At 37.4% G+C, this 23269-nt stretch overlaps 1 long non-coding RNA gene across 1 annotated transcript in view; it reads right to left on the bottom strand.

Annotated features, from left to right (window-relative positions):
- Positions 1-416: 416 nt before the first annotated feature.
- The window catches only part of LOC136003243 (uncharacterized), a 45786-nt gene continuing 22933 nt past the window's right edge, over positions 417-23269 (bottom strand). Inside the window, exons 2-3 of the long non-coding RNA XR_010608046.1 lie at positions 2604-2694; positions 417-1273 (exon numbers count right to left, since the gene is read on the bottom strand). This is a non-coding gene — a long non-coding RNA (uncharacterized LOC136003243). The remainder of the gene's footprint in view (positions 1274-2603; positions 2695-23269) is intronic.

Raw genomic sequence — 23269 nt, 5'->3', positions numbered from 1 at the left:
ACTTGTGAGGATGGCTTTAAACTAAGATTAGTGCTTTCCAATAACACCACATCATCAATATTAACCAAAAAGATGTGGAAACAAAACTAAGAGGTAGAGGAGTTGTGGACACTTGTAATAAGGTCACAGAAGACACAAATAGGAAAACAGTATGAGAATCTGAAATGTCCTCAGTGTTCAGGCAGCACAGGCAGTTGTCCTGTCCCAACGGATGGGATGAGGGATGAGTTAACTCTGAACGTGACACGCGCCCTGACTCAACAGATGAGACCAGGTGTGAGTTAACTCTGGGTCAGTTCTGCGTGGTTATGTGAAGTGAATGACAGACAGTCACTCCAGGGGTCCAATTCAATTATGAATTTTACTAAAAGTACGTTTTGGAATATTAGTTACAGCGAATAGTGGCTTGGCAAAAGTATTTTATGATATCACAGAACTTATCAACACATTAACAGCAAAAGGTCCTTCAACAAGCTATGTATTGGCAACCATTAGCAGCTATAATACGAAACTTAACAAGAATCCAACAGCAGAGCTGAGATGATGTTACTCTTATATGTTCAAAAGGAAAAAGAGAGAAAGAGAGTAGTAGGGAGGGAAGGAAAACTAAAGTATAAGAGATGACAAAGAAATAGGGATATAGAAAAAGGGAGAGAAGGAAAGAGCAGAGAGAAAGGAAGAAAGAAAAGAGTGAGGGATCTGACCACTCTTACGACTCCGCAGCGTGGTGTATGATGATGTGTGGCCTCCGGTGTCCCATGGTGAGGATGCTGGGGTTTGTAGTTCAGGAGCGCAGCATCCTCAGGTTTCTGGTCCGGTTCTCGCGGCAAGGCTGGTGCGCAGAGGGTCCTCAGGGTGGTGGCTTCCCTAGCGGTGCTTAGGTGAGCTTTTTTTATAGCTTTCCGAGTAAAGGAAAGTCTGGGGGGAAGGGGTGATTGCAAAAGATGGACAAGTCTGGACAAGTCCTGGGCCACGTTGAAAGGTCTCAGATTTTCCCCTTTGTGTGCCAAGCTGGGCATATCAGAAGATGGAGCTATGTGCCCTCCAGCACATCCCCCACCTCCTGTATCAGCCATCCGGCCTGGGCTGTGGCTCCTTAGCTTGTCGTTGATATGTAAATCACAGTTCATCCTGTACTGGATGTGTCATCTCCTGAGTCCTGGAGCTGGAGGAACTAGTTTTGCCACAATGGTTTTGGCCATGATCCTTATCAATACACAACAGCAGTAAGCAGGAGGAATTGGAGATCTCGATACATTAGTCTTTTATTTAACTAACCAAAAAAAAAAAAAGGAAGACACTTAGAATAATTCATAGGACTGCAATAGCATAATTCATGAGTACGGCTTGTTTAAGGAGTCTTTATAAGGGAACAGAGGGCAGACGTGTTGCTGCTGAACCATTTTCTCTGAGGCACAGAATATACTAAGAAACAGATTGATCAATGGAGAGAAAAATGAGTGCACTCATACTCAAAACTTCCTCTACACGGCCCCAAATTAGGAAAGTCTTTATTTGTGTGTCTGTCTGTAGCAAACCTAAGACCTAAGGTGTTGATGTAAACTTGAAAACGTTTCCTGTGAAAGGGGTACTTCCTGTAAAATCAGCCTATGCCAATATTAGTAAAATAAACAGTCCCGAGAGCATTCTGGGACACAGGAACCCAGTCTAAGGGTTATTAGAAATTATTAGAAAGGCCCTTGTTATGGTTTTAGTCCAGAGCATGGCTGGGAGTGCTCTTGTTGCCCATTGGAGTGGCAGTCATTTGGTGACACAAGCCACCCCCATCCTGACTCCTGTAACAGACTTCCGTGGAGTGGGAAAACCCCCAGAGCATGGCCAGGACTATGGGAGAACATTTCCTGGTGACGGAAGGGAGATAAAGGAGGATGTTGCACACTTCAGTCAGCCACTTGCTTTTGTGGGAAGAGGGAGAGACAGACATGCATGAAGACCTTGCTTGGGAAGGATTGGGGTTACAAACACCAGGGTGTAGCATCAAAATAGTAACAGCAATTATTTCAAAACTGCTGTTTTGGACAACCCACAGTATGGTTACATCCATTGCCATCAGAAACCACCACTGGATGTGAGTGGCCATTGACAGGATGAGTTGTCAACAGCTGGCCAAGCACACTTTGACAGCATCCCTCATGTGTGGACAGTGTGGCCCATGATTGACCAGCAGTAGCTGGAGGTATTGCATATTTAGCTACCAGAAGGAAGAACCAAGCAGTCCCTGTGCATCAGGCCCTCTTGGGCTGGGCCTGGATTTCCCCTTGGGTGCTGGCAGGGAGCAGGGAGCGGTGGGAAGAGGTGGAGGGGAGTGAGGTGTACATGAAACTTTTTCCTTCTGCCAGGATATTGTTGATTTTCATCTCCTGGTTGCCAGACCTGTTCAATGGCTCATTTAGTGGGTGACGCCGAAGCAAGGCTTACATGCCATCAACTTTTTCAGCTTCTAATATCTTCCTGCCCCAGTACAAGAGTATTTACCACAATGCACTCACCAAAACTCGTTTTGCAAAAGTCCCATGTATCTACACTGTCCTACTTAACCTGAACCCGTTCTTGAGGAGAACAGAGTAAGGGAATGGTCCCACCTGGCCGTCTGGTCAACCCAATCTACAGGTGGTGAAGAAGGCCCATCCGTGGTGTCCTCAATCCTTTCTCATGTCATGTCCACTGTTCTTACTGCAGAGTGGATGGGGAGAGAGGACAAATTAGGATTTTAGAAAGTTGTCAGTAAAAGAGGAAGGTATGTTGTGTTGTAGGCTGCCCCAGGGTAAATGTTGTTCCACAAGCAGCTCTTTGGGGTTTATGTCTTTGGTTTTCTAAAAAAGCAAGGATGTTCCTATTTCGTCTGCACTTTCACTGCAAACAGATCATAGTCCTTACTCAATCCCGGAGACCAGCTGGTAGTGCACAAGAATTAAAGAGCAGCAAGTTAAGAAGCAGGAATATCTGTTAATTGTTAGAAATATCTAAACAATGAGACTGGTTACTAGCAAAGGTAAAATCTATGCCATTGACATTTCTCTAAAACAAGTTAGAAAGATATACATAAGAATGTTTTTAAAGATGGTTGGTTCAGCCTTGGAACAGTGGACTGAATTAGATGATACTTCAGGGTTCCTTGCTGTTGTTTCTTTGATATCTGTTGCCCTATTCTGAATACAGTGTATGCAGAAACGAAACATAGTTTTGGTCTTCAGCATTATTTTTTGAGCAACCTGGCCTAATGAAAGGTGTCCCTGCACATGGCAGGGGGCTTGGAACTAGAAGAGCTTTAAAGTCCCTTCCAACAAAAACCATTCTATGTTTCTATGATTATTTTATTTACACAGCACCAAAAAGTGCTAACAGGGAGGAGATAAGAACACCAATTCCTTTTGGAAAGACCAAGTCCTTGTGTGACAACAACACGAAAAGAAGCAAAAGGTAATAGAAGCTTTTAGTGCAAACCACAGAGCAAAATAAAGGGCAGAAAAATTATTTGAAAAGCAGTTACTATTTGCAGTCAATAATAACCAGAGGAAAATATTATGAAACAAAGCTCTGAGTTTTGTTTGCATAACCAAAGCTGTCTGTCATGTTCTGGATTATTGAATGAGAAAATGCTTTGAAGTATATAATACCAACACCCTTTTTAAACAAGTCCTTGCAGAACATTTGATAAAGAAGTCAATAAGCCTGTATAAGCCTCTGGACATCTACAATTAGCCAAACTGAAAAAGATGAAATAACTAATGAAGGACAAAACATTGCAAGTATTTTTATGTGCTTGAAAATTAATTCTGAGTTGGTTTAACATATACTTTTGATGCTAGACTATTACTGTTATCATGTATCTAACACCCAAGAAGAAAACATTAAAAACCAACAGCATGTATTAGCCTCTGTGTGTAGTATCTGGAGTAAGGAGCACATAAACCAAAAGACATTTTTATTTGAAAACATTTTCTCCACTTCTTTGGCTTTAATAACTGAAGAAGTAGAAGACTTGTAAGTTTCATGGAAGTATGATACAAATAGGCATTGCTAAAGCATAATCTCTACCCTGACCTGCAGCAAACCTGCTTTCATTTTTAACTAATTCTTGCTTATTTGAGGAGAAAAAGCTCATCATTAAAATCAGGAATATAGTTATGCAAATCGAACAAAGATGACGTAAAGCAAGATCCGGGCCTTATTCATCGTATTGAGTAAAGACAGAGCTAGCTTTCGCCTGGGAAGTTCAGTTATGAACAGTGAGCCTCAGGTCTATAGCCTACAAGGTTCTCCTTTATATCATTTTTTTAAAAATATGTCTGTGTGGGACATGAGGGCATTTCTCAGTCTATAGCTAGCAGCTAGCATATGGTAAGCCATATTTAATTTTCTTCATAATTATGAGAAATGTATTAAAACAAGAAATGTCAGAGGTGAAAAAGGTCTTGTGTTTATGCAGCTTATGAACGTTGTAGTAATAAAAGTGTTTATATTCTAAGAAAGAACTGGATTTAAATTAAAAATATTTGCTGGATGCAAGTCTGAACAGTGTTCACAAAGATGTACTTTAAATAAGACCCTCAAATATAAATATTAATGCACTAAATGAATTTCTTGTCTACTACTCTGCCAAGGAATATTATCATGATGGAAAGTAGATGATTCTCCTTCTGCTTCTGCGATTAAATCAGAACATTCCAAGTATGAACACTAAGAGATACATGGAGACAGAATGACGTTGAAACTCTGATACAGGTGGCAGCTTTCTCATGTCACATGGGTACTGTAGAGCAATGATTTTGGCCTCAGCTGCCATCGTCTTCATCTTTCACAGTATGTTTGGACTACAGTAATCTCTCCAAATCAGGGACTGCAACACCTGACTCTTTTGTGACTGGATTAAGTTAGGGATCTAACTAAGTTAGGGCAAAGCGGTGGATGTGGTCTACCTTGACTTCAGTAAAGCATTTGACACAGTCTCCCACAGCATCCTCACAGCTAAACTGAGGAAGTGTGGTCTGGACCTGGACAGGCTGGAGAGTTGGGCAGGGAAAAATTTAATGAAATATAACAAGGGAAAGTGCAGAGTCTTGCATCTGGGCAGGAAAAACCCCAGGTTCCAGTATAGGTTGAGGAATGACCTATTAGAGAGCAGTGTAGGGGAAAGGGACCTGGGGGTCCTGGTGGACAGCAGGATGACCATGAGCCAGCACTGTGCCCTTGTGGCCAAGAAGGCCAATGGCATCCTGGGGTGTATTAGAAGGGGGGTGGTTAGTAGGTCAAGAGAGGTTCTCCTTCCCCTCTACTCTGCCCTGGTGAGACCTCATCTGGAATATTGTGTCCAGTTCTGGGCCCCTCAGTTCAAGAAGGACAGGGAACTGCTGGAGAGAGTCCAGCATAGGGCCACAAAGATGATTAAGGGAGTGGAGCATCTCCCTTATGAGGAAAGGCTGAGGGAGCTGGGTCTCTTTAATTTGGAGAAGAGGAGACTGAGGAGTGACCTCATTAATGTTTATAAATATATAAAGGGTGAGTGTCATGAGGATGGAGCCAGGCTCTTCTTGGTGACAACCAATGATAAGACAAAGAGTAATGGGTTCAAACTGGAACACAAGAGGTTCCACTTAAATTTGAGAAGAAACTTCTTCACAGTGAAGGTAACAGAACACTGGAACAGGCTGCCCATGGGGGTTGTGGATTCTCCTTCTCTGGAGACATTCAAAACCCGCCTGGACGCCTTCCTGTGTAACCTCACCTAGGTGTTCCTGCTCCGGTGGGGGAATTGAACTAGATGATCTTTTGAGGTCTCTTCCAATCCCTAACATTCTGTGATTCTGTGATCTTTAAGCTAAGGTTTCCACACAAATTCTTTTCCCTGGACAGATAGCCCAGGGAAATTAGCCTCCAAAATTAGGTATCAGGCTTTGTTATTTAACAGCCAGCAATTGTCACCATTTAAGGGTGGGCCAAATTAAAAACAGTGGCAGATGCTCTCTGTTAAGCCTTGCCCTCCCCACCAGGGAAAGGAGAAAAGGAGAAAAGTAATCTGCTCTCTTATAAAAAGTGACAAAAAGAGGACAATGGGGCAAGAAGGGTTGCCCATCTTGAAATATATTTTTATTGAAAAGCAATTCCTGCTGATCAGCACCTGCTCTGCCTGCTTTGCTTCATACAGAATCACTTTAAACCATTTGATCTAAGAACAGCAGATGTTCAGTGAATTAAATTTTCTGTCTATTGATAATTTGATTTTAAGAGGGAAACAGGAAATATTTTTTTAAAATAGAAACACTGATTCAGCCCCCCTTCTCCATCTTTATTCAAATGCCACAGATTAGAACTATTCCCCCAGAGAAAAAAAAAATCTAAAAATATCTGATGCATGTTTTCATTGATTTTTTTTCCTGTCCTCTTATATTAGGACAGTTGCATGCTGTGTATTTAAAGATCAAAAAAATGCAGAAAAGAAAATACGAAGATTAATAATTACATAATTTATTAAAGATTTTATCTTAGAATGAAATGAAAGGAATTGCAGTTGAAATCTGGAAAGCATCTCCTTACTGTTTTTATAGAATAAGATTTCCCATTCATTTTAATGGCTTCCTGTCACTAAATGGTTTAGATTGAGAGAATAAATGACCCAGTCAATTTTGAAATACATTAGTGACTGCCAGACTCTCATCCTTGTAGAAAATTATGTTTCTGTCTACTTACAATGGAAATCTAAGTACATCGTCAAATTTATATCTGAGATCTTGTCATACCTACAGAGGCTCTAGACTGGCCTGAATTCATGAAGGGAGCATGATTAAATGTAGGCTTAAAATGTAAATAGGTTACAGAAATCAATACACTAGTGAATGTAGAAAAGCGTTAAGCAGTGACTTTTAGAAGATTGTCAGCGTGATCTTAAAAAAAAATCTACCAGTGCTAATAGCTAACATATTATAAAAGGTAATTAATTTGTTTTATACCAAGGAAGTATAATATTGAAAATTTGACTATAGTAGAAACATGTTAAATTAAACCTAGATATTCTGCTGTGGATTTAGCTGCATAAAGTCTACATTATGTCTTAACTTGCTGTGTTTAGTGTAATTTTAATGCATTGGATCAAAAGTATTTTAACAGAAAACTAAAGTGGAAATATCTTTGGTATTTGAAGAGTATAATTTTCATAGTTGTCTAACACCTTTCAACTTAATAAAAAGTATAGGTCTTTGAGTACGTAACAATCTAAGCAGCAAAGTGTCTGCCACCATTCTCATAAAAATAATGAGTTAAATGCACGAATCCACCTTCTGGGCAATAACACGCTCTCTGTGAGGTGGAGGGTCAAATGGGAAGGTGTTAATTAGTTTCAGGATGCCTAATTTTTTTTTTTTTATTCAGGGTGGAACTTCTTTTTCACCTTTGACTGGATATTAAGTGTGTTAGAAAACTTAATAACCTTGTAGGTGAAAGGTGTAATAACTTTGAAGAGAAGATAGCGTGTATGATAGTACAAGTAGCTTGAACTTTTTATTAATGTTCCTCAACTCCATCTAATCCTTCATCCTACTGGGGAGTCGTAGTACCTGCTCTGCATCTACCCAGATGACCTTTTCCTGTGAAACCAGGAAAGTATTGTTAAAGAAGGTTGAGGTTCTGATGTTTTTCAGCTGTAGAACTGGAAACTGGACAAAGGCCAACAACACACTTTTGCACAGCCCATTGATGCTACATGTGTATTCTTCCCAAATGTCTTTCTATCCTCCTAGCTTAGTCTTTGTGGGACTCTTTTTTTTCTCTCCAAGAACAAGTAAAGAATATTTTCCTAGCCACTTTGATCATATTTATATTCCTCTCTGTACATTTGATGGCTTTCTTCTCCTATAGATTACAATCAATATGATGTAGGAGAGGGCCCAAAGGCTAGCCAAAGCTCTGAACAGGCTACCCTCACTTTGTCAGTTATGCGTCATTTAGTCCTGAAAAGCTGGTTCTTCACTTTGTTCAGTTTATGCTGCCAGCCTCCATTGCACCATTGTTCAATTTTTGGAGAAGTACTTCTGTTTTTCTTGACCAGGCACCACACCTAGATTGCTTCTCCTAAATTTCAGAATACCCAACTAATTCTTCCTCCTCTCAGATCTCCTCCAAATTATCTTTTCCTGTACACAAAAAAAGGCTAGATAGACATTCTGAAATGAGTTGCCAGCATGAATGTTAGGGGAAAAATATAAATCTAGATCTAGAGACTATATAAATGAATCAGGAATGAGCTGAAAAAGAAATTATTTTTTACAGCATAGTTGTGTCTCATAATGGAATACCATATGCAGTCTTGTTATAGATTTAAAAATAATTTTAAAATACTGAAAAAATTAGAGGTATAGCAGCAAAACACAAAAAATATTCTAATATCAGAAAACAGTCATATACTAAGAAGCTCAGTCTGTTCATGTTATTACAAATGAAATCAAGCAATGACTTAATAAGATTAAATATTAAAAATCTTCCCAGCTCTTAGAGTTTTTCCTATAAAAACCTGAATGGCTTTATTGATTACACTGGCTAAATGCCAGTTATGATACCTGTAATGGAGGGACTAGATTAAGTTCTGCAGTCTGTATTATACAGCAGGTAGGACACATTGATCTAATAAGATTGTATCATTTAGTTAATTTTGCAACTGAAGTAAATACCTCTGTAGAAAATATATCATGATCTCAGGCATTTATTGCTGATCGCTGCAGGTTTTTTTGTGTCCCAATGATTTCCATATGAAACAGTGGTCAAGGTATCATTCTCTTAGAAGAGAGACATGAAGTAATCTGCAATGCTTTTGTTTTTCTGTATTAGCTCTCTTCTGTGTTGCAAAAAGTGTATTTGATACTTTTATTCTAAGAATATGGGTGGGCCTTTTTTTTTTTTCTAAAATTTATTTATTGCAAGTCAACCTATGTACTAATTTACAACAAGGCAGACAAACTGTCTGCATGTTCTCACTCTGTGGAAACATGAGAGAGTACATCCTTGAGAGAGAGAGGAATATCCTCCTTAGCATTTACCAGCATGTGCCTCAGGGTAAGAACATTGCATATGGGTAGTTCCTGAAGAGAAACTGATGTGGCAGAGATCCAGAAATTGGTATACCTAGGAATAACTCGTTTGACTTCTCATGTCTTTAATTTTCTAATTTCAGGAATCTTTTCTAATGCATTTGTTCACAATCAATATGATGGCTACTGCACTTACATGAATTTGAAGAGGGTATAAAGTATGAAAAATATTTTTGATAAAATGAGAGAGCAATTAATACATTTTCATGAGTCTGTATCAACTAACCTAAGACTGCAACTCTTTCGTAAAACAGAAAGAAGAAAAAAACTTTCTCCTTCTTCCCATATAAACCTCATAAAATCAATGCAAAAGTGGGTGTGAGAACAAGATTTGCACTTCAGCCACCTGTTGCTCCTATACTGCTTCTGGTAAACAGAAGCATCTTCATTTCTGTTTATGAAGTTTAAATTCGTGCTGCTATCTTGCAGTGTTTCACCATGGTGCAACAAAGAATCAGCTGTTCAACTTGAAATCAGAGCTGTGTAAATTTTGTCAACTGTTTTGGTTTTATTTTTGAAAAATACATCCTGTTTGAGCACCTGAAGTACTCAATTCTATATACTTTATCTGTCTGTCTAATTAACTCATTTTGATTTGTGATTTTTCAAGCTGGACTATCTTACATCCTTCTGTTAGTGCTAAGCAATTTCCTTCAGGCTTTTTTCCCTTTTAAAAAACTTATGTACTATGGATGCAGGATGTTAAGTGAATCTTTATTTTAAAAGGGTGGTTAGTATTTGCTTGTGATTGTGCTTTTAGGTAGCATTAAAGTCTCCACTGAAGTTGCTTATATAATTCATTTAAATGTTTTCATTAGTAAGTGTCCAGGAGATATTCTTTACAGTCATGTCTGCTGTAGTATTTTTATCTCTAAAATTATGACCTCTAATTTAGATTCACTTGCACAGAAGACTTATGGCTGTAGGGTTTTTAGGCATTTAAGTAGATAACGTAATTAGAAAACTTAATTTTCTAAAACTGATTTTAAAATACCACACTCATCACACAGTTTTCAGCATAATACAATAATACTGTTGTTATCCTTAATGCCAGTGGAACTTCAACAGTGTTAAGAAAGAGTGCAGCAAAGTTCGAAGTCAGAAGAACATATTTCTGTGCCTTGCTTCAGATTATTTTTTGGTGTAATGATGGCCTTTCAAACATAAAGCATGAGTTTATTTGGTTTTGTGGACCCAGTTTGTAAAGAAGTAAGGGAACATGTGTACTAGTCTAATGGTTCAAGGGAGGCAGTAATATAAGGAATATCTCATAGGCCACAGGTTTTGTCAAGGCACCTCTGAACAGATGTTTTGCTTTAATAATCTGTGTAAGTGTATATATCTATATAATTATTACTTTTTAAACAATTTGGTGTTTGATAAAGTGTTTTGTTGGCATTTGAATTGCTGTTTATAGGTAAGGGATGAAAGTAAATTGTGATTTTAGCAATTATTTTAAATAAGCAGGAGGGCTCATTAAAAAGCACTGAGGATATTTTTCTGTTTTCTGAAAGGGAACACCTGGTTAGTCAAGGCCAGCCAAGCCTAGCTTCTCTCATTAAGAATAAAAACAAAGTCTTTGTTAAGCTCTTACGAGCTATTTTAGAAGTATTATTGTTGAAAGTGATTTCTAGTAATGTCTAAAACATCACTTGCTAAAATGGATATTATCTATTTTTTCTTTACTTTTTAATTTACTTTTTTTGCATTTAATTAACAATTCTGTTCTCGAATGTAAGCCTTTCAGTGCTAATTTTTTAAATGTCTGAAAGGATATAAGTTTCTTTTATGATGTCAGTTTTCAAGTGGTTCATACGCAAATAGTCTTGTACTTACTGTTGGCATTGCTGTGTAAGCAGTATTTTTTCTAGTATAGCAATGGGAAATCAACTGACCTTTGTATAACAGGCCAGGGGGTTATAATAGCTGAACAGATAAGGTGTCCTGTTTAAGAGTCCCACTTGTGAATCTCAACTGCCAGATGTTCCATGATTAGGATGAGTCACCAAGGCAACTTTCATACCATATTTGTTTTCTTGTCAGTAGAGAAGAAATAGCTGGATTGGAGATACTTGAGGAAAGACTTGAAGAGAAATGACTGCTGTGTTTTGGGATATTTTGTCACTTGAAAGGAGGCCTGCTAGATCTGGCCTGCATGTGAAATCAGAAAGGGAGTTGTCAGCTTTTCCAAAAAGACTGAGCTGCTGAGGTCTAATGAGATGGCAGGGGGAAAGGCACTGATACCATGGCATGGTTCGTCTTCCTGTCCCATTAGGGAAACTACTAGCTTTCTGCCCAGTCAGTCTTTAAGGGAACAGCAAACAGTTCCTCTTATCAGTCCTCATCAACTCATTCATTTCCTGGAGGGGCAGCAAAAGCACTACTAACTGCCAAAACTTTTGGGGCACCCTGGAGAGAAAATTAGCTCTCCAGGGTATAAATGCAAAATCTCAGACTGTTTCGATGAAATCACGAGTGCAGACTAGCAAAGTAATGAACAGTTGCCTATGATTATGGATAACAAGGTTATCCATTTTATAACATGGGGAATTCTCACACCACATCTTCGCTACACATTAGCTTTATTAGTATTTTAAATTCAAAATTTATTTAACTGTTTTCCTTTTTCATTTTGATCAAAGGACATTAAAATATTTCTCCTAGCCAATAGACCTGTGTCTGCATTCCCACGCATACTAGAAGCACCATCATTACATTCCCATCCAGCCATGCCTCTTCTGTGTTCTTATTAACCTTAGACTCCACGTCTTGTAGTGCATTTTGCAAACTGATTTGGAAAGCATTTTGCAAACTTCTGCCTTTAAATTATTTTCTGCTGTGTCAACAATAAATCTTATCCCATCAGCTCCAATAGGTATCTCATCCTCAGCCCTAGTATGGGAACACCTGTTGCTAACAACTGCAGCCATCAGCTGCTATAAATGTGAGTTTACACGTCTGTGAAGTGAATACAAAGGAAAACATTAAGAGATACTGAATACCTTTTGAAAATTTAATAAAGAAGGTGTTGCACCTATCTGAGCAATATTTTTAACTGGCTTTTTGAAATTTATTTATATAGATGAGTGGAAAGGATTAAATTCTTGCATAATATTTAAAAAAAAGTCTTTTTTAAGTATAGTGTGACACGCCAAAGGTAACTTGGAAGGAAATTCTTTCTACTTCAGTATCAAGAATTTCATCAAACATTTTCTTGATTATTGTGGCAAGTATACCAGTTTATAAGTTAGCTAGATCTAGCTCACCAAAGAAATGGTATATTGTACTCATTTCGACCTGATAAGGAAAATCGTGTGGCAGCGAAGTCTAATGCATAGCAAGAGAAAACAGAAAAGTGATAGGAAATCTACAGGTGGAGAACTTATATATCTGTACTAAATAGTGTTTTTCATTTCAAAACTGATCTCATCTAAGGAAGAATCACTAAAGTTTTAAAGGATTGGTGGGGAAGAGGTGAGGGGGATAATTAGTAATAAGCTTACCATTTTATTTTGAATAATCTTCAAAATTTTGATTCTAATTATTAAATAATAAATCTTACATCATAGCAGGTTTCCTAGCCCAACTACAAAGTGTAAATAACTAATCCTTCCATTATTAGGGCATTTTATTGAAAGTGAGTTTTGGTAGAAATCTACTTTTGTCTAAAAAACACCTATCAAACATATTTGCTTTTCCTAGCAATTTGCAGCTTTTCATCAAGAAACTGAGCTCTTCCAAATCATCCAAACTTAAGATGAGTATTTTGGAATTTTAAAATCTACCTGTGTAATCATTCTACACAATCAATGAGATACAGAAGGCTCCCAAGTTGGATGCAAAATGCAAAATTGTTTTGGCTGGGATCTATTTGTGTTCTCTTTTCATCTTCACTGTTGGACAGTGGGCCACTGCCTTCAGAAGAAGGCACCTGCCTGCATAATCCTCTTGAGTTTCAGAGATGGTTGCCAGTTTTTAAGGTCAAGCTACAGAGCAAGATAACTGAGAAACACATCTCAGTTTTGGAAGTTAAGACAGTGTGAAGTAGTTTTTGCTGACCAAGGTATGTTTAAGAGAAAGAAAGGGAAAGCATCAGAAGCTGAAAACTGGATACACAAGTGAGACGGGATCAGATTAAGAATCATGAGCTACAGGGGCAGAGATCAAAAACACCCTAGGGGACTCTAATCTGAGATCAAAGAAGTGTTTCAAACTGCTGAGGAAACTGAGACAAGGGAAAGCATGTAGGTGTTTTATCTAGATTTGTATGCTTACCCTAATATAGAAGGTGTAGAGATGTGGTATGCTCATAGAGCCCGTAAGGCTGTTTGCTGTAGCTATCATATGCCCTGAAGAAGTGAACTATCCCTTTTGGGTTTTCTTTTCTTTCTTTTTTCCTTTTTTTTTTTTTCTATGGGTAGTCAATCCTAGTCTAACAATTACAGCTTACAGTGCTGTGAGATTGTGTGGTCTTTGCTCTGTTAAGAGTAACAATCAAGACTGCGTCTCACAGTATCCCATGGTGGCAAATGGAAACAAGGACTCATCAGGTCTAGCACTGTGGAAGGGACTTTAAACTTGAGTGTGGCAGTACCTAATCAGAGCAGTCTGATGAATATCCTTTTGAGGAAGCAGTAACAAAGCTCTTTTGTCTCTGTATGTTTGTGGTAGCCCTTTACACATGGGTCCTGATCTAAGTGGCTGCTACCCTGAATGTTATTGCTATATCTTTCCTGGGGAGGAAAAAAAAAAAAAAATAAAAAAAAAAAATCAAACAAGCAAACCTGAGCATTTTGCTGGACAACTTTAATTTCTCTGACCCGTTACTGATGCAGTATCCCAGAAAGCTCCAGGGGTGATACAATAGTTTGATTTCCTCTTTTCAAGCAGAATTGAACGAGTTAGTTTAATCAGCATGTCCTCCATCTTATTTGAAAGCACATATTAAAAAAAAAAATCAGGCATAGTTTGTAACCATTCTTTCTGCTTGCAGGAGAGATTTTCTAGCCCCCAGGAATTTCAACACTGATTTTAGCAGCTGGTAGATATGAAAGAGCAAGAAACTTGTCAGAACAGGTGACACAAGGATGAAATTTCCTAGATCTGTTTTAACTTGTGGAATTACCTTTTGCTTGATAGCAATCTCTCAGTGATTTAGTTTATAGTCTGCAATAGTTTGAGCCCCTATCTAGCAGCCATGATCTCCTGAGTTCTACCCAGGCTGTAAAATTGACTTGCTGTTAAGACCTATTTAAGCCGTTTCTACATATATTTCCAGATATCAAGTCTTAAATCACTAGAATATTATAAGACACAGATAGTATGTGTTTGCGAACTATCCTGAAACTGCAGAGAGGCATTCATATAGTCTCTGTGCCTTATGGTACATGTCAGCTAGCAGGACGAGATTGAATAAATGTTTCACAAATTTTTAGTAAGTTTTGGAACATGTAACTGACAAAAAAAAAAAGAGAAAAGACCAAAAGACCTCCTGTTTTCACTGAAATAGCAGTATGAGTTTCTAGGAAAGAGATTAATTTTCTTCACTGTTGATCAAATTGGCAAGATATTTCTGCCTTGAAAAAACTGTCTAAAAACAACAGCATTATGCTGTATTGTGTCTTCTAATAGCCTTTTGTAAGTTATGTCATTGTGAAGTATTTATTTTAATATAAAAAATCATACATCTAATAATGCACTTATATCAGTCCAATAACATTAACTTTTATGTCACATTTTAATATTTTATATGCAACCACTAACAAGTGGCCTGCAGCATTTCATTTTGATATGACATAACAACATCGCACTTTTAAGGGAACTCTTTTAGCAACATCCTACGAAGGCTAGGAAATCTTCAAATATTTAAGAAAGCCACATCGTGATGCTTTGAAAATGTTTTGTTAACTGCTAAGTTTGTTACCATGCAGATAAACTTGCATATTTTTATAAAAGTTTTCCTTTTTTTTTCATGTATGAGCTCTTAATATGAAAATTTATGACAGAAATTATAACTCCTTTCTGTTATGACTCCTTTCTATTTCTCTGTATCCCACGTTAAACTGCAACTGTGCGGAGCAAAGTTGGTTATTAGAAATTCCAACCAACATAAATGCTGCCATAATAGAGAAGTTTATTATATCAACACTAAAAAACCCCAATACTGGATCTGTTTCCAAAACAGTTCATTAACTATGGCCAGAAATATACTTAGCATCCAGAAACTATGGCTACATGTCTGCAAGAATGCAAAAACCTTTGGAAGCATACATGAAAGCATTTGCTATTATCTAATTATTAAATTATCGTAATTAAATATGTTAAGTGCTTTGATTAAATCACTTTTCAGAATTATATTGAATAGATGATGGCATGATGTTTCAAAGATATTCTGGGAAAAATTAACTGCTTCACACCTTTATAGCAAGCTTCTGGACTAAGATCAGAAGTGACATAATGAAGATCAGATGTTTCCATCATCTAATTCTCTGAAGATATTTATCTTTTAGTAATAGATTCAGGTCTCTCATGGCATTCTGTAAAAACATCTCTACAAATTTATCATTCTCATATTTAAAGTATTGCTGGATGTACTTATATATGAATTTGTCAGTCTTGATATATTACAGGCAAATCAAATGAAGTATTGATTGTCTAAGTTACCCAAAACTTTAACCATTGTTACTGCTTCTTGTTCAGGAGAATGTATTAGTGCAGAAGCACCTGGCAGATTTGCGCCTTCCTTAAATACCTGTACCCCATTCTACAAAAGGAATAAGCAGTAGAAATCAACTCTTTAATGATTAAATCCTCTGATTTCACAGGCTATTATTGCAAAATCTTTGTGATGTGTGAATGGGTGGCTGTTCAGAATGAGATGCCGTTAATGTTTTACAAAACAGAGTTTATTAGTTTGCTAATCTGTATCTCTTCCTATTGTAGATAGTATAAAATATACTGAGGAACACTGCTGATTATTGGGTTTTCAATTTGACATCTGTGGAATTACATCATGTGTTAGTAGAAGGAACTTGCATAATTGTTTGTACATTTAAATTTGAGTCTGCAAAAAAAATGCTGAGAAATGGCATGTAGAGTTTATAATTAGATATCTTTTTGATGTTAATTTTTATTATTATTTTTAGATGACACAAGAAGTTAGGTTTGTATTATGTAAATGTTTAAAACTACAGATTTACCCTTTGATATAATAAATCTTTAATTTCATATCTAATTTAATACCATATCTAATTTAATATCATAAATGTTTGATATCATGAATGTCTTGCAGTGAAAACTATTTTCATAGAGTGCTGTCACCATTACTAATTTCTTCAGATAGTCATTGAAATATTAAAACATGTAAGCCCAAAATATAGCATTAGTTTACATACATAACATGTAGCTTCATTAATTAGCTTTCAACTGAAATTAAGAAGAGTAAGAGGATATACCTTTCTTCTTTAATCCGCTGCTGGAATTTTGTTGGTACTTGTTTTCTCTTAACATTTTCTGCTTTAGCTAAATGCATCTGTTGCTTGTTCCTTCCATATCTTTTCAAAATTTTTGTATTTTATTCAAGTGTATTCCCTTGCACAGTACAGCCTCTCAGCTACAAGTTCTTCTGTTCCTACAGTGTCTTCTAAAATCCCACTTGTTCTTTATTATACTGAGAAATCAGAGAACATCAGATCAAGATAGCTAGTCCAAACAAAATCTATCCTCCCTTCCTCCTCTATGAATATGTATCAGATGACATAGTCTTTAATTAGCTGTTCAAATAGCTTTTTTCCATATTTTACATCTTCCTTCAGTGTGTGGGATGGCTGATATCTCTAAAAGTGGCCACCCAGCATTTTTTTAGTATATACTTCATTATGGTAAATGGAACTACTAGGCTCACTTCTAGAAAATAATTTAAGATTCTAAACTGGATTGATGTACATGCCTAAGCCTGACATCCTAAAAATCTCCCTCAGGTGCTAAAAAAGTCCTGGATCACCAAAAACCTACCTGAAGGAACCCTCTACTGAGAATGGTGGTTTTCAGGATTCTTGAAGGAACTAATCTTTTGCCTTTATTCTTTAGAGCATATTTACTACAGCTGCTTCAAGAGACACAAGCTCACCCTGCTCCTCTTCCAAAGGAAGCAAAGCCAAGAGTCTGTGCAACCAACTGTACCACCAAACTTGATCAGCCCTAGTGGAAGGCAGAGTTTGTTAGCCAAGTTCTCTGCCTTTTCACAAGGTCACATGCCTCTTTGAGAGCTCAAGGCAGTTCAAGTTGTGTTTGTATTTGCTGAGTAACAAGAATGAATGCCAGTGCTATATTGTGCAAGTATAGACTTTGAGAGCTGACTCTGCTGCTAGGGTCTGGCAATTTGGTGTCAAAGTGCTCAGTTCCTCCTGATTTGAAAATATAACTCTTTTTCTCCCTCCTGATTGGAGAGGCAGATGTGATCCCTTCCATCATGAATTATGCTATTGTCCTTTGCCTTCTGTTAGTACTGATTCTAGAGAAAGGGAAAGATTTGGAGTACACCCTTTAGCTTCAGGTTTTATGAAGTCTTCTCCTTTCTGAGAGTACTGTTTTTATAGACACCAGTCTAGAACACCTAATTTTCCCTGTGCACTTTTTGGGAATACTGAACACAAATTGACTTGCATCACAGAAGCTGCAAGTAAAGAGTCACAGACAGTAAGCAGAAATTTGCGAAGGAACATGTATCCTCCTACAACTCCCTTGTAACAATACAAAAGCAAACTACGTTGCTTCATCTGTCCAGGTGTTTCTTAGAGTATGCATATTTTTCTGATATTATTATCCAGTGAATTTTTGAAACTGATGCATATACTGTAGAAGAAATACTATAATAATTTGTGACCTGACAGAGGAAACCCACAGTCTTCAATGAAAACAGGTCTAACATGTTTTGAACATTTAATTAATGCAAATATTTTAGTCTATCATGCCTTCATGTTATGTTTGTGAAAAACATGGGTTAGATTAAAATTCTAAAATGGTATATAGAGAAAAAATTATTTTTATTGATTAAGGGAAAATATGGAGAGGAAGATCCTGTCATTTTACTGGAACATGTTATGCTCAGCTTTTGCTGGAGAACACTGAATTCTCATTTCAAGTGCCACTATAAAGGTGTCTTCTAAAGAATTTTAGAAGAATAAGCATAGAAGTCTTCTTAGAAAGTTTCTGCAAGGTGAACTTTCAGAATGCAAAAAAGTCAAACATTTTAAGTAATGTTGTGGACCCACCCTCTGTTTCCACAGGACGTGTTCTCATTCAGGAAGTCTGGCAGTTTTTACTTTGAATCAAAGAGCCGGACAGGCATATCCTTCCAGTCTCGAAGATATACTTCTGGTGGGGTTAAGGGATTCTGCTAATGCTCAGGTAACTGCTGCATGGGAAAATATTACCACTCATTCTTCCACTGAGCAAAAGTTATTACTCATGCATGAGTCACATATAAATGGATAAGAAATGGATAAGACAAAATGACCTTTTAACATTTCGTTGTTTTTTTTTACACATATTTATCTACAAAATGTTTCTGGGGTGCTGGATGTGGTAGCACGGGAAGACTGAAAAAAAAATAAAGAGGAAAATTTTTTTGGTCAGGTAAGTTTGCTGGTGATTTGAATGAAATTGAGTTACTCTGCAAAATCAAAAAAATGTGGTCAGGATCTTGCAGCTGGTCTTTAGGAATTCTACTGCGAGAGACTGAAGGATGAGTCCTATGTTATTCTCAGATTGTCCCTGTGTATTAATTTTTTATTGATAAGTCTTCAAATGAACAAAGGAACATTTCATTCTCTGATACTATCAAATGGTTGAAGATTTTCCTTTAAAACCTCTCCTACATATCCACACAATCAAAAATTGTATAATTTCACATCGGATTTATTACAACATCCTTTTTTTCTGACATTGACTAATATAAATCTGTTTGTATAAATATTGCTTGCATCTGTTGGGTGGTGCTGTAAAGATTATGTCCCTGCCCATGTCACACATTGCTTTGTGGCCTGAAACCCACTCTGCTCTCCTTCACCTAAACAGTATATTTGGTTTTACTTTCAAAACTACCACTGATTTTATCCCATTCTTCAGCTTTCATTAATACCACTTCCAGTCAGCCAATACCGCAGTTTTTCTCCCATTTAGAATCATAGAATATCTTGAGTTGGAAGGGAACCATAAGGATCATCAAGTCCACCTCCCTGATCCTTGCAAGATTACCTAAAACTAAACCATATGACTAAGAGCATCGTCCAGACACTCCTTGAACTCTGACAGGCTTGGTGCTGTGACCACTTCCTTGGGGAGCCGTTCCAGTGACTCATCGACAACCCTCAGTGAAGAACCTTTTCTTAATGTCCAATCGGAGCTTCCCCTGACGCAGCTTCATTGCATTTACTCGTGTCCTGTTGCTGGTCACCAGAGAGAGGAACGCAGCACCTCTCCCTCCACTACCCCCTTGAGGAAGTTGTAGACTGCAATGAGGCGATCCCTCAGACTACTCTTCTCGAAGCTGAACAAACCAAATGTCCTCAGCCACTCCTCATAAGTCTTGCCCTTGATACCTTTCACCATCTTGATTGTCCTCCTCTGGACACACTCTAATAGTTTGATGTTACTCTTATACTGAGGCACCCAGAACTGCACACAGTACTTGAGGTGAGGTTACACTAGTGCAACGTGGAGTGGGACAATGACTTCCCTCAGTTGGCTCTCTATGTTGTTTTTGATGCACCCTGGGACACGATTGGCACTTTTTTTATTTCCAGAGTACACTGTTGACTCATATTCAACTTGTCATCAACTCACACCCCCACATCTCTTTCCACAGGGCTGGTCTCCAGCCTCTCATCTTCCAATTTGTACATAAAACCAGGTTTACCGTGTCCCAAGTACAGAATCCTGCACTTGTTCTTGTTAAATTTCACACAGCTGGTGATCGCCCAGCTCTCTAGATTATCCAAATCTCTGTAAGACCTCTCTACCGTTGAGGGATTCCACAGCTCCTCCTAGTTCAGTATCATTGGCAAACTTACTTAATGTACATTTGAATCCTGCATCCAGATAATTTATAAAAACATTAAAGGCCACAAGTTTTTTACTAGGTTTTAAACAAGAATGCTTGTGGTTTCTCCCATGTGTAGTTCCCCGCAAAAATCCCTCAAGTTGTTCTCGTTAATGTTTTTCCTTCAAGTTCTCATTTACCATGATGGCCTCAAAACTTGGCAGCAGTGGACTCACTATTATAGTTATTTATGTTGTATGACCTTATACTGCTACACTTGTTATATCCATTTGTTTTGTCTTAAGTTTGTATCACAAACTCCCTGGAGACAGGAGCCACTGTGTGTTTGTGAAGCCCATAGTCAACTGAAATGTGTTCCTACATCACCATAGGTCCTAGAAGTTACTGTATTATAGTAATGGTATAGCAGTAGTAACTTGAACCTTTGTCTTCAAGAAAATGTGCAATAACTCATGTGCAATGTACAGTTTTGCCAAGAGTAGGTCTTTCACAAGTTGCTGAGTGTCACTTAAATATGAAATGCCAGTAAATATCAGGTCCTGGTGTTCCTGGATCTATTATGTAGTCTTGAAAATCACACTCTGGGTAAATTTCCTTCTCCAGTTCCAAAGGGTGGGAAAAATGAATCAAAATCAGGAGGTCTTAATTTTGCTACTGCTGCATGCATAGAGCCAAAGAAAAATTTTCTATTCGTGTCTTTACACCAGCAACAGTGAGGGCAATAGGACTAAAATGGTACTGCAGAAAAAGAGCACAATCCATTCTCTGTATCCACAGTGGATGGAAGAAAAAATGATGGATGTAAGCAACAAGAAAAGGGCTGGTTTTTGTTCATGGAAAAATTTTTATCACTAAGGAGAGTGAAATGTTGAAGTATAAAATTTGCATACTCAAAACTATGTAAGGAGAGGTTAGACAAAGATCAGGTAGAAGTGACAGAAAATGGGCTTTGACCTCTCAGGAGCCATTCTTATTCTTACTATAAATTTTGCAGATAGGTACATATATCATACAGTTAGTGGTTCCAGATTCTAAAATGCCAGCAAAAAAGCATGGTATTTTTAAAAAAGGAGTATTGAAGAAGTGAAATAATGATGAATCAGGCCAACCTGAGATTCAATACATGTTTTGTAAACAATTGTTAGTTTGATGTGTAACATTTTTGTGGTCTTTATTATGTTTTCATTAAGGAGTGTTGTTATTTTTGTCATTGTTTTGTTTAGTCATAGAGAAGTCTGAAAAATTCAATTTGAACAAATTCCTTCTTTTTCTTCCTGTATGTCTATCTATTTTCATGTCAAATCCCCTGTTTTTTTATTAGATATTTATCAGCCTCAGAGAAGGTAACTGGGGATTTTTCAAGCTCTACCTAAAGGAGCAGAAGCACAGAAAACTTTTACATAGATACTTTTTTTCTGAGACTTTTGTTTGAATAGGCTGTAAGTAATACAAAAAGGACAGGCTTGGGTTTGTAGACTCATCTCTGTTTTCTTTGAACATCTGAAGCTTCACGGAACAGATAGAAAAATGCCTAAAAGGATGACAAGACTAGTTTGATGAGGGCCATGCCAGAAGATGAAGAAACCACTTCCATTTGTGAAGATCAGTGTAAAAGCTAACATTAAATCCTTTGAACTTTGGCTAAAACAACTGTCTGCAGTAGTCAAATCAATGCGAATGGAATTAGTCAATGCAATTAAATGTAATTCCTAGGCTGCTTTACCAGACTCACGGAGCTGTTAAACCTTTGGACAGCAGTGATTCAGTGAAACAGAAATGTGGTCTTGTTAACTGAACTTTCTCTATATTTTCTGAACTAAACTGAGGGCAAATTTGGCATAGCAGATATTCTGTATCAAATAATTTCCCTGAACCGAACAAAAATATCTTCCACTTTCTGCTAGCCAAATTTCAGTCAACAGATGTTTAATTTCTTAAGCAGAGCCCTTTGCTCATTTTCTGAATGTTCCTGAATCCATATAACCTTCATTTTTCCTGTGAAAAGGCAACATGGAGATTAAACTAGGTTTTTTTGTAAATAAAAAGAATACATTTATTGCACTTCTATTTGTATTATCTGCATACAACACTTTCTGTGATCCACATTAAACCACTGTATTCTGGCACTGAGACTGTGGGAGAAGAAAATAAAAAATGAGAGTATGTTAATGATTTTTGTTTGATCTAGCAAGCTTTTAAAATTACGGTATTCCCATCCCCACTTTCTTAATAAATGCTAAATGACAGCGTCAGCCTTGCTATTCTGATATTTTTAGGGGTTTTGTGTTGAAAAAACTGTCAAAGAAATAATTTTAATAGATTTCTCTACAGTTTATACTATGTTATTTATCTATGTTGATTCTGAACACAGGTTTAGATAATACTATTTAGCTATTCTATTTCCATCACCACTGACAAGTAAGAGCTTAGACAATAACTACATGTCATCAGCTTCTACTGGCTCCCTGGTCCATTTGGAGAAATAAAAAAAAAAAAAAAAAAAAAAAAATCACTTTTGTACAGCTCTATTTCATTTAACCTCTGGCACATGTCACCAAGGCATTGTCGGCAGAGTCCTTCTGGTATTGGTGAAGTAACAGTAAGAATGAAAATATACAATATCCTTTTTTTTTTTTAATTGCTAGAAAGGCAACAAATGTTGAAAAAAAACCCATACAGTTTTAAAATACGTAGCAAAATGTTAGTTTAAATCTTGTACGTGTTGGGGTTTTTTTTATTCCGTAGTATCCATTGTAATAATTTGGGGCATTATATATATATATATAATTTATACAAATTCATCCATAATTTGGCTTATGATGCAATGTTACTAAGCAGGTGTTACTGCAAAAATTTGCAGATTCTGCCAGGGAGATACCAAACTCAGCAGCCCAACAGAGGTAAGGCTGCCACAGCTTCGCAGTCCCAGGTCCCACTAGTGAGCAAGGCTGGTATTCCCAGTAGGCACACACATAAACACACATGTGCAGGACCACAAATACACATGTACACACAGCCAGCCACACACATCACACAGGCAGACATGCTCAGCACTCATGCAAATGGGACCAATGGCTTCATCCAGCTCCCCTCTGTGGCTGAGCAGGAT

This window comes from Caloenas nicobarica, chromosome 1 (assembly GCF_036013445.1).
Source record: "Caloenas nicobarica isolate bCalNic1 chromosome 1, bCalNic1.hap1, whole genome shotgun sequence".
Lineage (NCBI taxonomy): Eukaryota > Metazoa > Chordata > Aves > Columbiformes > Columbidae > Caloenas > Caloenas nicobarica.
The sequence above is the reverse complement of the archived record's forward strand: the minus strand, read 5'-3'. Positions and strand labels throughout refer to the sequence as shown.